The 15,178-nt window shown below is 46.7% G+C and overlaps 1 protein-coding gene across 1 annotated transcript in view; it reads right to left on the bottom strand.

The window, feature by feature from the left end:
- Positions 1-13,076, bottom strand: part of RNF144A (ring finger protein 144A) — a 114,978-nt gene extending 101,902 nt beyond the window's left edge. The window contains exon 1 of the mRNA XM_077488742.1: positions 12,942-13,076. The gene's annotated coding sequence lies outside the window, so the exon portion shown is untranslated. The remainder of the gene's footprint in view (positions 1-12,941) is intronic.
- Between the last annotated feature and the right edge of the window lie 2,102 nt (positions 13,077-15,178).

Here is a 15,178-nt window from a genome sequence, read left to right as displayed (position 1 = left end):
CGCCTACCAGTGCCGATCAGTGCCCATCACTGCCACCCATCAGTGCCCATCACTGCCACCCATCAGTGCCTATAGGTGGCACTTATTGGTGCCTTTCAGTGCCACCTATTAATGCCCTTCAGTGCTGCCCACCAGTGCAACCTCATCAGTGCCCACCAGTGCCGCCTATTAGTGCCCATCAGTGCTGCCTTATCAGTGCAGCCTCATCAGTGTACATCAATGAAGGAGAAAAATGACCTGCTTGCAAAATGTATTAAAATATAAAACGGTTATATATATATATATATATATATATATATATATATATATATATATATATATATATATATATATATATATATATATATATATATATATATATATATATATATATATATATATATATATATATATATATATATATATTTATATTATTATTATTATTTTTTTATCTCTCTTTTTAAATTTTTTTAACAAAAAATAAAAAACCCAGAGGTGATAAAATACCACCAAAAGAAAGCTCTATTTGTGGATAAAAAAGGACAAAAATGTAATTTGGGTACAGTGTTGTATGACCGCGCAATTGTCATTCAAAGAGTGACAGCGCTAAAAGCTGAAAATTGGTCTGGGCAGGAGGGGGGTTTAGGTGCCCAGTAAGAAAGTGGTTAAGCAGTGGAGGATGGAAGCCATGTACTCCTGGATACATATACAACCCCTAGTTTAGGAATCTGGTGTTTACAGTTGTCGGCAGGGAGTGACACAAGTGACAAAAGGTGACACTTTCACATATGTGAGGACTACAATGTGACCTTACACCATCAACACAGCTAGGGATGAGCTTCGTGTTCGAGTCGAACGTACGTTCGACTCGAACATTGGCTGTTCGGCCGTTCGGCGAATTCCGAACGTTTGGGCCGTTCGCGTCAAAATTCGAGTGGCGCGCGCGCGGACCACAATGCACTGCGGTGGCGCAGTGCATTGCTGGCTCATGATTGGCCAAGCATGCACTGTGACCCCCGCATGCTTGGCCAATCGTAGCGCCAGCAGCGAGGAGAGCCATGATTGGCCACAGGCATCCTGCCTGTGGCCAATCATAGCTCAGGCTGTGTAGTGCACGCCCCACACTATATTAGGCCGCCTTTGAGGCGGCCTCGTGTAGTGTGTTAGCATCTGAAGCAGTGGGTGTTCTGTGTACCTTCAACACAGTACACACCAATCGTTTTTGGCCGATTTCCTATCTTGCTGCTGTGTAGTGGTTGTTGTCTGTGCCCTGACCGCAGTATACACCACTACACTATATTCACCTCACCTATATAGCTAGTGATCTAGCTTTAACCACTTAACAACTGCCCATTGCCGATTAACGGCTTCAGGGCGGTTGTTTAACTCTGAGAGGCTGTTAATTAACGGCCTCCCAGAATTCTGCTCTCGCGCGCCCCCTGGGGCGCGCACTCGAGAGCATCCGTGACCGCTGGGTCCACAGGACCCGGCGCATCACGGATCACGGTAAACGGCCGCTCGTCGCGGCCGTTTACCACGTGATCGCTCCGTCAAATGACGGAGTGATCACGTGGTAAACAAACCTACATGGTAAACCTACGTGGTAAACATGACGCCGGTTCCTCCCTCCCCTCTCTGTACCGATCGGTACAGCGGAGGGGAAAGAGATCGGTGTCAGCAGCGATGTGGGCTGCATCTGCAGTGCCCACATCGCTGCTCACCGAATTTAACCCCTCAATTCCCTGCCAATACTCTGCAATACCAGTGCATACTCTGCAGTACCCCGCCATTACTCTGCAGTACCCCGCCATTACTCTGCAGTACCCCGCCATTACTCTGCAGTACCCCGCCATTACTCTGCAGTACCCCGCCATTACTCTGCAGTGCAGTACCCTGCCATTACTCTGGAGTACCCCCCAATACTCTGCAGTACCCGCCATTACTCTGCAGTACCCCGCCATTACTCTGCAGTACCCCGCCATTACTCTGCAGTACCCCGCCATTACTCTGCAGTACCCCGCCATTACTCTGCAGTGCAGTACCCCGCCATTACTCTGCAGTACCCTGCCATTACTCTGCAGTACCCCGCCATTACTCTGCAGTACCCCGCCATTACTCTGCAGTACCCCGCCATTACTCTGCAGTACCCCGCCATTACTCTGCAGTACCCCGCCATTACTCTGCAGTACCCCGCCATTACTCTGCAGTACCCCGCCATTACTCTGCAGTACCCTGCTATTACTCTGTAGTACCCCGCCAATACTCTGCAATACCCTGCCATAAATTGCCATACCCAGCCATACTCGGAGATACCCAGCCATACTCGGAGATACCCTGAAATACCCAGCCATAGACGCCCCCCACCCCTCACCGCCCTCCGGTGCTTCTACCAACTCGCCAGTACGATCAAAGCCAGAATCTTTTTTTTATTTTTTATTTCAGGCTTCCCAGCCTAGAGGTGAGATGTGGGGTCATATTGACCCCCAGATTTCACTGTAAAGAGGACCTGTCACCCCATATTCCTATTACAAGGGATGTTTACATTCCTTGTAATAGGAATAAAAGTGATCAAAAATATATTTTTGGGGAAAAAAATGTCAAACTAAAATAAATAAAGTAAAATGAACAATAAAAAAAAAAAAAAATAATAATTTAAAGCGCCCATGTCCCCATGTGCTCGCATGCAGAAGCGAACGCATGCGTAAGCCCCGCCCACATATGAAAACGGTGTTCAAACCACACATGTGAGGTATCGCCGAGAACGTTAGAGCGAGAGCAATAATTCTAGTCCTAGACCTCCTCTGCAACTCAAAACATGTAACCAGTAAAAAAAAAATTTAAGCGTCGCCTATGGGGATTTTTTAAGTAGCGACGTTTGGCGCCATTCCACGGGCATGTGCAATTTTGAAGAGTGACATGTTTGATATCTATTTACTCAGCATAACGTCATCTTTCACTTTATGCAAACATTGGGCTAACTTTACTGTTTTTTTTGTTTGTTTTTTAAGCACAAAACTGTTTTTTCCCCCCAAAAAACGCGTTTGAAAAATTGCTGTGAAAATACCGTGTGAGATAAAAATTTGCAACGGCCACCATTGTATTCTCCAGGGTCTTTTGGTATGCATATGCTGTGTGTGTGAAATAACCTGATAATATGACAATTTTGTGGAAAAAAAAAAAAAAAAAAGGAAATAGGCCGTCAGTACTTCAGGTGTGATCAATTTTCAGATATTGGCACCATAGCTTGTGGACTCTATAACTTTCACAAAGATCAAATAATATCCACCAATTTGTACTTATTTTTACCAAAGATATGTAGTAGTATGAATTTTGGCCAAAATTTATGAAGAAAAAATTACTAATCTGCTAAATTTTATAACAGAAACGAAGAAAAATTCATTTTTTCGCAGAATTTTCGGTCTTTTTTCTTTTATAGCACAAAAAATAAAAAACTGAGAGGTGATTAAATACCACCAAAAGAAAGCTCTATTTGTGTGAAAAAAAGGACAAACATTTCCTATAGGTCCAGTGTTGCATGACTGAGTAATTGTCATTCAAAATGTGAGGGCACCGAAAGCTGAAAATTGGTCTGGTTATTAAGGGTGTTTAAGTGCCCAGTGGTCAAGTGGTTAATAATAGAGCTTGCAGTCAGTAGTGTTAGGAGATAGTGCGTGCTGTCTGCGTGCTCTGTACCCAGTACATACCGCTATAATATAGGGCAGGCCCCTACTTTCAAACATCCAACTTACAAACATCTCCTACTTGCAAACGCAAGGAGACAGCAGCAAGTGAGATGAAAAAAGACGGACGACAAAACAAATTATACAGGGGTGATAACCCTTCCCTATGTTTTCCAAAAAGCTTAAAAATAGTTTGTTTGACTGGAGCTACACTTTAAAAATGTACCAGTTGAAAATTACAAACAGATTCAACTTAACACAACAAACCTACACAGTCCCTGTCTTGTTTGCACCGCCTGTATACTGCTGTTCTGAATATATAGGGCCTGGGGGCCACACGCATTTCCTTTTTTTAATATGGGTACGGGGTTCCCCTTAATATGCGTACAAGACCCAAATAGGCTGGTAATGGGCAGGGAGGGCTACCCATGCCATTTTTCTCAATGATTTTCAACCATATTGCAGGAACCAGATATAACATTAAAACCGCAAGCAGTTTTAAATGGTGTTATTTCCGTTTAATGTCATTTTGTGCAGGGACTGTTCTAAACACGGGAAACACGTGGCACTTCACAGGCATACTACAGACACCCCCCAGGCACCATATTTAAAGGAATATTTCACCTTTTTTTTTCACTTTAATCGTCATTAAAATCAGTGCTCCCGCCAAAACGGCAGTTTTTAAAACTTTTTTTTGCAGTGACCCATGTCCCCTGAGGCAGGAGGCAGGTCCCCAAACCCTTTTTAGGACACTATCTTGCATATTAGCCGTTAAAATGAGCACTTTCCATTTCGAACGTTCGAGTCCCATAGACTTCAATGGGGTTCTAACGTTCGTTTCGAACGCGGGGGTCGTTCGCAAGTTCTGGTGCGAACCGAACCGGGGGGTGTTCGGCTCATCCCTAAACACAGCTAATAACTGCCTGTAGCATGTCACAGACAGGCCCTGCAAGAGATGGAGACACACCAGGGAAAAGCTGGAGCTCAAGTCTATGTAATCCCCAACAATCAACTTCTCTTATTTGCTCCCTTTGGTCGGTTACATATACAACTGAAAGTGTTTATTATATCTGTTTAATAAGTGAAAAAAAAATACCTGTTGATGAGAAGTTCAGAGCATTCCTTTGCATACTTCTGTATTATCTCAAACAGTCTAATTACCCCTCCTAGTTCTTATCTTGAGACTACAGAACAATGCTTTCCTTTGTAGTGGAGATGAGGACAATGGGGCCCTGCGATCCGGTTATCCGGTTAAGCCGGCCATAGATAGTTTGGAATCTCAGCCCCTTCAGCAAAGAACGGCCATGATTCGAACCGTCCACGGACAGGCTGATTGTACTCAAGTCGATGAATCAATCGACTTGGTTGCAACTAGCATGCTGGATTTTTACATACAATTATTGCCAGCGGCTATAGCCTCTAGCAATAATCACTGTGTTCTCCAGCTAGGGACAGCTCCCCCACCAGGAGAACACAATAGCTCAGCAGGAGGTATTCCTCCATCAACACTGAATGTGTTCATAGGGAAATCAAGTGATTTTCTTTCCAGCAACCCATAGTTGCAGAAAAAAAAAAAGTTGCATCTTCTATGGCCTTCCTTAGGTTATCCATACACAGCTCAAATCTTGGCTGATACAGCAAGAACCGGCCGATATTCAAACCCTTAATGGGCAGGCTGGTTGCTATAGCCACTAGCGACAACCACTGTCTTCTCATGGCTTCTCATGGCTTGCCCACCCGCACCAGCTGGAAGAAGACAATTGCTGATTCCTGTCTGTGTGGATGAGGAAATCATGCAAATTTCTTTCCTGCAACACATGTCCAGTATGAATTGTATGTCCATTTTCACTGCAAATAAAAAAAAAGAAGTTTTAGCGGTTCCGTTGCATTTTTGATGCGTTTCTGATGCAAATTTGCAAGGTTCTGGACCAGATTTTCGTCACAGCTGCAATTTAAGTGCGATGAGTTGAACAACAAAAAACCAACCATGTATGGCCAGCTTTACACAGCCCCCCTTGTTTCCCCTTTAGTAGTCTATTGGAGGAATTCTGCAGCTAACCACATACAGGTATGAGTAATATATCACGGCAGTTTCAGTAAACTTCCAGGGGGAAGTGTCTTCTAGTCCTATGTCCAGGGGGAAGTTTCTTCTAGTCCTATGTCCAGGGGGAAGTGTCTTCTAGTCCTATGTCCAGGGGGAAGTGTCTTCTAGTCCTATGTCCAGGGGGAAGTGTCTTCTAGTCCTATGTCCAGGGGGAAGTGTCTTCTAGTCCTATGTCCAGGGGGAAGTGTCTTCTAGTCCTATGTCCAGGGGGAAGTGTCTTCTAGTCCTATGTCCAGGGGGAAGTGTCTTCTAGTCCTATGTCCAGGGGGAAGTGTCTTCTAGTCCTATGTCCAGGGGGAAGTGTCTTCTAGTCCTATGTCCAGGGGGAAGTGTCTTCTAGTCCTATGTCCAGGGGGAAGTGTCTTCTAGTCCTATGTCCAGGGGGAAGTGTCTTCTAGTCCTATGTCCAGGGGGAAGTGTCTTCTAGTCCTATGTCCAGGGGGAAGTGTCTTCTAGTCCTATGTCCAGGGGGGAAGTGTCTTCTAGTCCCATATCTAGGGGGATGTGTCTTCTAGTCCCATATCTAGGGGGATGTGTCTTCTAGTCCCATGTCTAGGGGGATGTGTCTTCTAGTCCCATGTCTAGGGGGATGTGTCTTCTAGTCCCATGTCCAGGGGGATGTGTCTTCTAGTCCCATGTCCAGGGGGAAGTGTCTTCTAGTCCCATGTCCAGGGGGAAGTGTCTTCTAGTCCCATGTCCAGGGGGATGTGTCTTCTAGTCCCATGTCTAGAGGGATGTGTCTTCTAGTCCCATGTCTAGGGGGATGTGTCTTCTAGTCCCATGTCTAGGGGGATGTGTCTTCTAGTCCCATGTCTAGGGGGATGTGTCTTCTAGTCCCATGTCTAGGGGGATGTGTCTTCTAGTCCCATGTCTAGGGGGATGTGTCTTCTAGTCCCATGTCTAGGGGGATGTGTCTTCTAGTCCCATGTCTAGGGGGATGTGTCTTCTAGTCCCATGTCTAGGGGGATGTGTCTTCTAGTCCCATGTCTAGGGGGATGTGTCTTCTAGTCCCATGTCTAGGGGGATGTGTCTTCTAGTCCCATGTCTAGGGGGATGTGTCTTCTAGTCCCATGTCTAGGGGGATGTGTCTTCTAGTCCCATGTCTAGGGGGATGTGTCTTCTAGTCCCATGTCTAGGGGGATGTGTCTTCTAGTCCCGTGTCCAGGTTCTAGTCCTATGTCCAGGGAGAAGTGTCTTCTAGTCCTGTGTCTAGGGCAGGGGTCTCAAACTGGTGGCCCTCCAGCTGTTGCTAAACTACAAGTCCCATCATGCCTCTGCCTGTGGGAGTCATGTTTGTAGCTGTCATTGCTGTAACTGCCTTGCATTGCCTCATGGGACTTGCAGTTTCGCAACAGCTGGAGGGCCGCCAGTTTGAAAACCCTGGTCTAGGGGAATGTGTCTTCTAGTCCTGTGTCCAGGGGGAAGTGTCTTCTAGTCCTATGTCCAGGGGGAAGTGTCTTCTAGTCCTATGTCCAGGGGGAAGTGTCTTCTAGTCCTATGTCCAGGGGGAAGTGTCTTCTAGTCCTATGTCCAGGGGGAAGTGTCTTCTAGTCCTATGTCCAGGGGGAAGTGTCTTCTAGTCTCGTGTCTAGGGGGATGTGTCTTCTAGTCCTGTGTCCAGGGGGAAGTGTCTTCTAGTCCTGTGTCCAGGGGGAAGTGTCTTCTAGTCCTATGTCCAGGGGGAAGTGTCTTCTAGTCTCGTGTCTAGGGGGATGTGTCTTCTAGTCCTGTGTCCAGGGGGAAGTGTCTTCTAGTCCTGTGTCCAGGGGGAAGTGTCTTCTAGTCCTGTGTCCAGGGGGAAGTGTCTTCTAGTCCTGTGTCCAGGGGGAAGTGTCTTCTAGTCCTGTGTCCAGGGGGATGTGTCTTCTAGTCCCGTGTCTAGGGGGATGTGTCTTCTAGTCCCGTGTCCAGGGGGAAGTGTCTTCTAGTCCTATGTCCAGGGGGAAGTGTCTTCTAGTCCTGTGTCTAGGGCAGGGGTCTCAAACTGGTGGCCCTCCAGCTGTTGCTAAACTACAAGTCCCATCATGCCTCTGCCTGTGGGAGTCATGTTTGTAGCTGTCATTGCTGTAACTGCCTTGCATTGCCTCATGGGACTTGCAGTTTCGCAACAGCTGGAGGGCCGCCAGTTTGAGACCCCTGGTCTAGGGGGATGTGTCTTCTAGTCCTGTGTCCAGGGGGAAGTGTCTTCTAGTCCTATCAGTATGTCCAGGGGGAAGTGTCTTCTAGTCCTACCGGTATTTCCAGGGTGAAGTGTCTTCTAGTCCTACATCCAGGGGGAAGTGTCTTCTAGTCCTACATCCAGGGGGAAGTGTCTTCTAGTCCTATGTCCAGGGGGAAGTGTCTTCTAGTCCTATGTCCAGGGGGAAGTGTCTTCTAATCCTACGTCCAGGGGGCACCACCAGATGTTTTAGTAGAAAAAAATCTAAAAAGACACTCAGAGCCAACTATGAAATACCTAGAGGGGTAAAATCAACAATATGCACACAGGGCTGGGGAAGGATACAGATCTTAGGATAAAAGAGTCAATACAACTCACTAAAGATGTGGGCAATTTGGAGCACTTCATCCTTATCTGCCATCAGTACCCTAAGCTAGATATAGACATTAGGATAGGAGGCTGAACAAATAAACCTTTGTACACTTAAAATCACTAATTCAAAAATTCTCTCTTGCATTAACACAGCCATAGAAATAGATCCAGGGAACTGAAAAAGGTCACCCTTTCTCCACCAAACTAGGTGCAAGTGCAGGAAAGTATATGCTAAAGGGTACCACATCTGCCTGATAAAAGGTACACATGACACAACAATAGTACTAAAAATCTTCAGATTTGTATTAAATATTCAATTAATAATGATGCATAAAACAAGACATAGCTAATTCACACATCACACACCCTCATTACCATATGTCCCCACCATAGGGATCCCCACATCACCATCTGTTTTTTTTTTTTTTTTTTTTTTGTATCACTGTAAGCTGCTATAAGTGATCAACGGAATATGTGATTGATTCATTTCAGATATCTAAGATCAGCAGAGGCTAGAGGGGATATATGGTATTGGGGGTATGTGATGATGTGTTTTAAATCCTAGTGTTCTGTCATGGGTACCTTAAAAGTTTTTTTTCCCTTCAGATTTTTCACAGTCCCGCTTCTCATCAGACAAATGATTATTTTCCCCATGTCTAATTTTCTATCTGCAGATAATCAGATGATTGTACAGAAAACACAAGAAGATTTATTGTTCCGCAAACATCATATGAATATTACCTGACATGTTTGTTTTTTTGTTTTTTACTTTTAGCAAACACTCTTTATGCTAAGAAAGAAAGTTACTCTAATACAAATATTTTGCATATAAAAGAGTATACATACAGAAGATCATTCCCATGTTTAGTGAGCATGGTCTATGGCAGCCTTTCCTAGTCAGGGTTCCTTGAGCAATGGTGGATTATACTCCCCCCTGATGGTGCCTGAATAGTTCTGGCACCAATGCCACTTCCACCAAGTACCAATGTAAGGAGCATTTTTCCCCACCGATCACCAATGTAAGGAGCATTCTGCCCACCGATCACCAATGTAAGGAGCATTCTGCCCACCGATCACCAATGTAAGGAGCATTCTGCCCACCAATCACCAATGTAAGGAGCATTCTGCCCACCAATCACCAATGTAAGGAGCATTCTGCCCACCGATCACCAATGTAAGGAGCATTCTGCCCACCGATCACCAATGTAAGGAGCATTCTGCCCACCGATCACCAATGTAAGGAGCATTCTGCCCACCGATCACCAATGTAAGGAGCATTCTGCCCACCGATCACCAATGTAAGGAGCATTCTGCCCACCGATCATCAATGTAAGGAGCATTCTGCCCACCGATCATCAATGTAAGGAGCATTCTGCCCACCGATCATCAATGTAAGGAGCATTTTTCCCACCGATCATCAATGTAAGGAGCATTTTTCCCACCGATCATCAATGTAAGGAGCATTCTTCCCACTGACCACCAATGTAAGGAGCATTCTTTCCACTGACCACCAATGTAAGGAGCATTCCTCCCACTAATCACCATTGTAAGGAGCATTCCTCCCACTGGCCACCAATGTAAGGAGCATTCCTCCCACTGGCCACCAATGTAAGGAGCATTCCTCCCACTGGCCACCAATGTAAGGAGCATTCCTCCCACTGGCCACCAATGTAAGGAGCATTCCTCCCACTGGCCACCAATGTAAGGAGCATTCCTCCCACTGGCCACCAATGTAAGGAGCATTCCTCCCACTGGCCACCAATGTAAGGAGCATTCCTCCCACTGGCCACCAATGTAAGGAGCATTCCTCCCACTGGCCACCAATGTAAGGAGCATTCCTCCCACTGGCCACCAATGTAAGGAGCATTCCTCCCACTGGCCAGCAATGTAAGGAGCATTCCTCCCACTGGCCAGCAATGTAAGGAGCATTCCTCCCACTGGCCAGCAATGTAAGGAGCATTCCTCCCACTGGCCAGCAATGTAAGGAGCATTTCTCCCACTGGACACCAATGTAAGGAGCATTCCTCCCACTGGCTACCAATAGAATAAATATTCTTCCCACTGATTACCCATATAAGAAGCATTCTTCCTACTGAACACCAATGTAAGGAGCATTCCTCCCATTGACCACCAATGTAAGAAATATTCTTAGAAACATAGAAAAGCGATGGCAAAAAAAGACTGAGTAGTCCTTTGAGTCTGACCATTTTTGTTTTTTTCGTTTTTTCGTCAACTTTTTGTCTAAGTATAGATCTATGGTTTGTCCCAAGCATGTTTAAAGCCATTTACTGTTGATGGACTCACTACCTCTGCTGGAGAGAGGGGACAGGGCTCCATGTCTGAATGGACACAGAGCCATGTGACTCAGCTCGGGTGCCCCCCATAGCAAGCTGCTTGCTGTGAGGGCACTAAACAGGAGGAAGGAGCCAGGATCACAGAAGAGGGACCCGAGAAGAGGAGGATCTGGACGGCTCTGTGCAAATCCACTGCAACACAGAAAGTAAGTATTGTTTGTTATTGTTATATGCTTGTTATTTTTATAGGAAAAAAACAAACAAGACTTTACAATCAATTTAATGTAGGGAGCATTCCTCCCACTGACCCTCAACCTAAGAAGCATTCGTCTCACTGACCATCAATGTAAGGAGCATTCCTCCTATTGACCATCAACATAAGAAGCATTCTTCCCACTGATCATCATCAATGTAAGGAGCATTTTCCCCACTGACCATCAATATAAGGAGCATTCCTCCCACTGGCCACCAATGTAAGAAGCATTCTCACCACTGCCCCCCAATGTATAGAGGCACCACATGAACAGCTAGCATAACAGGGCATTCTTTCCACTTACCACAAGCCTAAGGTGACCATCTCTCCTTGACTACAATTTGTATACAAAATCATTTTAAGCAGGGGTTCCCTGAGACCTGAACATGATTTTTGGCCTCTTCTTTTCCCCCATCCCCCCTCAGAGTTTGAGAAAGGCTGCTCTGTGGCTTTGTTAAAAACCAGAATACCACCAAAAATGCAAAGATCCTGGTTCGGTGCCCCAACTTTAAGCTGATCTCTAGGAAAAGTAAACATCTTCCCTTGTAGTAGGTCAGCCCCCACGCTGGAAGGGTTAACTGCTTGTTTGGGTCTAGGAGACTAGGAAGAGGCGGAAGCTGAGGTTCTCTTATTCTTCTACCCTAGGCTGTCCACTGGTGGTCTCATATCCTTCACTCTCTTCTTCTTCTCCCCTAGGCTCCAGCAGTGGACTGTCCCTTGGTGGTCTCATATCCATCTCTCTCTTCTTCTTCCCTAGGCTCCAGCAGTGGAGTGTACCTTGGTGGTCTCACATCCATCTCTCTTCTTCCTCTCCCCTAGGCTGCAGCAGTGGACTGCCCCTTGGTGGTCTCACATCCATCTCTCTCTTCTTCTTCTCCCCTAGGCTGCAGCAGTGGACTGCCCCTTGGTGGTCTCACATCCATCTCTCTCTTCTTCTTCTCCCTTAGGCTCTAGCAGTGGACTGCCCCTTGGTGGTCTCACATCCATCTCTCTCTTCTTCTTCTCCCCTAGGCTCCAGCAGTGGACTGCCCCTTGGTGGTCTCACATCCATCTCTCTCTTCTTCTTCTCCCCTAGGCTGCAGCAGTGGACTGTCCCTTGGTGGTCTCACATCCATCTCTCTCTTCTTCTTCTCCCCTAGGCTCCAGCAGTGGACTGCCCCTTGGTGGTCTCACATCCATCTCTCTCTTCTTCTTCTCCCCTAGGCTCTAGCAGTGGACTGCCCCTTGGTGGTCTCACATCCATCTCTCTCTTCTTCTTCTCCCTTAGGATCTAGCAGTGGAGTGTACCTTGGTGGTCTCACATCCATCTCTCTCTTCTTCTTCTCCCCTAGGCTCCAGCAGTGGACTGCCCCTTGGTGGTCTCACATCCATCTCTCTCTTCTTCTTCTCCCTTAGGATCTAGCAGTGGAGTGTACCTTGGTGGTCTCACGTCCGTTTGAGGTCTGCACGCTGATCTGGGTGAGTGTAGGAGAGAAGAGGCTGTGGGCACCAGTCTTGGAGGGAGTTGATGGGGGGGGGGGGGGGGGGGGTGGAGGACTGGGTAAGTAATACTAATTTTTTCGCCCCCCTAGATCTAAAGCAGAATTTAACCCACGCAGTGCCAGGGCAGCCTCACTAGAAGGGGAGATGTTTCCTTACTCTAAACAGTAACCATTCTGATCCTGAGCTCCGTCCTTCTACTATGGATGTCTAAGCACACCTCTATACCAATAATGTTGCAGGCATGTCCCTTGTGTGTGCCTGGTGTCACCTCCTCCCTGTACAATGGCAGGCATTGTGATGATCCTAGACCAGGCTAGCCCTAGGAGCTCCTGGAGCCTGCCCTCCCTCTTCCTCCTTATCTGGTGACCTCAGCAGCTCAGCCTCTGAAGGAGGGGGGAGAGTCCGGAGTATAGAGGGGCTCCATCCTCCCCCCATCATCACAGAGAGCACCCCCAACACACAACAAGGACCCCCCTTTCACTTTCAGCCTGCTGGGGGGAAGATGGAGGTCCACATCTAGCTCAGGACACCATGGCGGCCCAGAGAGGACACACATACACACAGCACATCGGGACACTCACGACCAGTCCTGACCCGATCAGCCTCGGCGTCTACTTACCGGCACCAGCAGAAGAAGAAGAGCCCCCCAGCAGCTTGATGCAGTGTCCGCTCCGCACATGCGCAGTGCAGGCTGATGCCGGGATAATGAGCGAAGCCGATGATGCTCTCAGAAGATGGAAGAGGCTGAGCCTGGGAGGAGGAGCCCCGGAGGAGGGGGCGGGTCTATGTGTGTGCGAGCTGTCATTGGAGGATCATCGCAACATTTCTTCTCCTACACACTGATACATGGTATTATCACACGTGTCCGTAGACAATCATAGCATGACAGCTGTCACAGATCAGCCTCTACTCTTATCATTTTCCACGGGTTAGTTATGATGGCAGGAATAATAAAATGTACATTACATCATATGAGGAAGCCAGAAGGTTAAAGAGGAACTTCAACCCCCGCCCCCTTTTAAATAATAATAATAATAATATATATATATGGTCTTCAAAAAGTTTGCACACTTTTTGGATTTAACCACTTCAGACCCGGAAGTTTTGGCTCCTCAATGACCAGGCTATTTTTTGCGATACGCCACTGCGTTGTTTTAACTGACAATTGCGCGGTCGTGCAACATTGTACCCAAACAAAACTGACGTCCTTTTTTTCCCACAAATTGAACTCTCTTTTGGTGGTATGTGATCACCTCTGCAGTCTTTATTTTTTGCTCTATAAACAAAGAAAGAGGGACAATTTTGAAAAAAACACAATGGGGGTTATTTACGAAAAGGAAAATCCACTTTGCACTGCAAATGCACTTGGAAGTAAAGTCGCTGTAGATCCGAGGGGGACATGCAAGGAAAATAAAAAACAGCATTTTAGCTTGCACATGATTGGATGATAAAATCAGCAGAGCTTCCACTCTTTTCTGATCTCCCCCTTAGATTTAGAGCGACTGCACTTCCAAGTGCACTTGCAGTGCAAAGTGAATTTGTAAATAACTTCCAATATCTTTTTGCTATAATAAATAGCCCACATTTTTTATCAAGGGGTTAACTGTGTTCCCTAGGTGTGTTTCTAACTGTGGGGGGATGGGACTGTCTAGGAGGAGAGAGAGAGAGAGATCGGTGTTCATACTTAGTATGAACACACAATCGGTTTCCTCTCCCCTGAGAGAACCAGGATCTGTATGTGATTCTTGCTCTGTCATGAGCGGTCTCGGGAGCCCGGCGGTCCCCACGTTCGCCGGGCACTCACATGGGGGTCGGGGACACACTGCGGGCAGGCATGCCCCCTAGTGGCCAAAAAGGTGAAGCATCGTAAGGTAACGTCATTTCACCCAGCCGTGCCATTCTGCCGCAGTAAAACTGCGGCGGCTGGTTGGCAAGCGGTTAATAGAGTTTTAAAAAGTGCGGAAACATCTTGAAGAACCCTTGTGTGTGTATATATATATATATATATATATATATATATATATATATATATGCCAGATAGCAAGCAATTAAGCTGCAAGTTTAAAAATGAAACCCAAACGTGAAAGTTCCGCTGATCTGTGCCATGCATTCATGACTCTGGTGCCACATTTGGCACCTTTTGGCGGGGAGTGGGGACTGACAGGTACTCATCCCCACTTCCGTTTGGCCTCGCCGTGTCTATGTCCATCAAATGTTCACCACCCCTCCTCCTTCCCCACTGCCGAGCCATTCATAATGCTCAGAGTGCTTCGCGCATGCGCAGTAGGGAATCACCTGTGAAGCCGCAAGGCTTTACTGCCAGTTTTCCTTATAGGCTATGGCAACATCAGCACCCGAGAGCCGATGGAAACATCGTCTGGGGTGCCGGCATCACTGGACTTCAGGACAGGTAAGTCTTCTAATATTAAAAGTCAGCAGCTGCAGTGTGTGGACTGGAGCTCCTCTTTAAAGAGGAAGCAAACTTCCCTGGATTGTTTGCACCTATAGGTAAGCCTATAATAAGACACCATTTAGGAGATCTTTACTGTATATGCGATGAAGTCATTGGCACATGTGTTTTGAAGGAACAGCCACTCGTGCCGTTTCTTCAGAGCTCTGTGCCGTAACCAACGCCTCCCACAGAACTGCGCAGAACTGACATCATGCGGCTCCGGCCAGTCACACAGCTGAAGCCCGCGGACCCAGAAAGAAGACAGGTGAAGATGGATGCAGCCTCCAGCGGGGACAACATGGACTTCCTTTGCAGGTAATGTTCACATAATGTGCTAGTATACAATGCATACTAGCACATTATGCTTTTACTTTGCAGGTCAGCAAAAAAAAACAGAAGTGTTA

Source organism: Lithobates pipiens, unplaced genomic scaffold (assembly GCF_037356315.1).
Source record: "Lithobates pipiens isolate NorthernLeopardFrog02 unplaced genomic scaffold, aLitPip1_a1.2 Scaffold_18, whole genome shotgun sequence".
Classification (NCBI taxonomy): Eukaryota; Metazoa; Chordata; class Amphibia; order Anura; family Ranidae; genus Lithobates; species Lithobates pipiens.
Note: the sequence above shows the minus strand (reverse complement) of the source record. Positions and strands in the feature narration are given on the sequence as shown.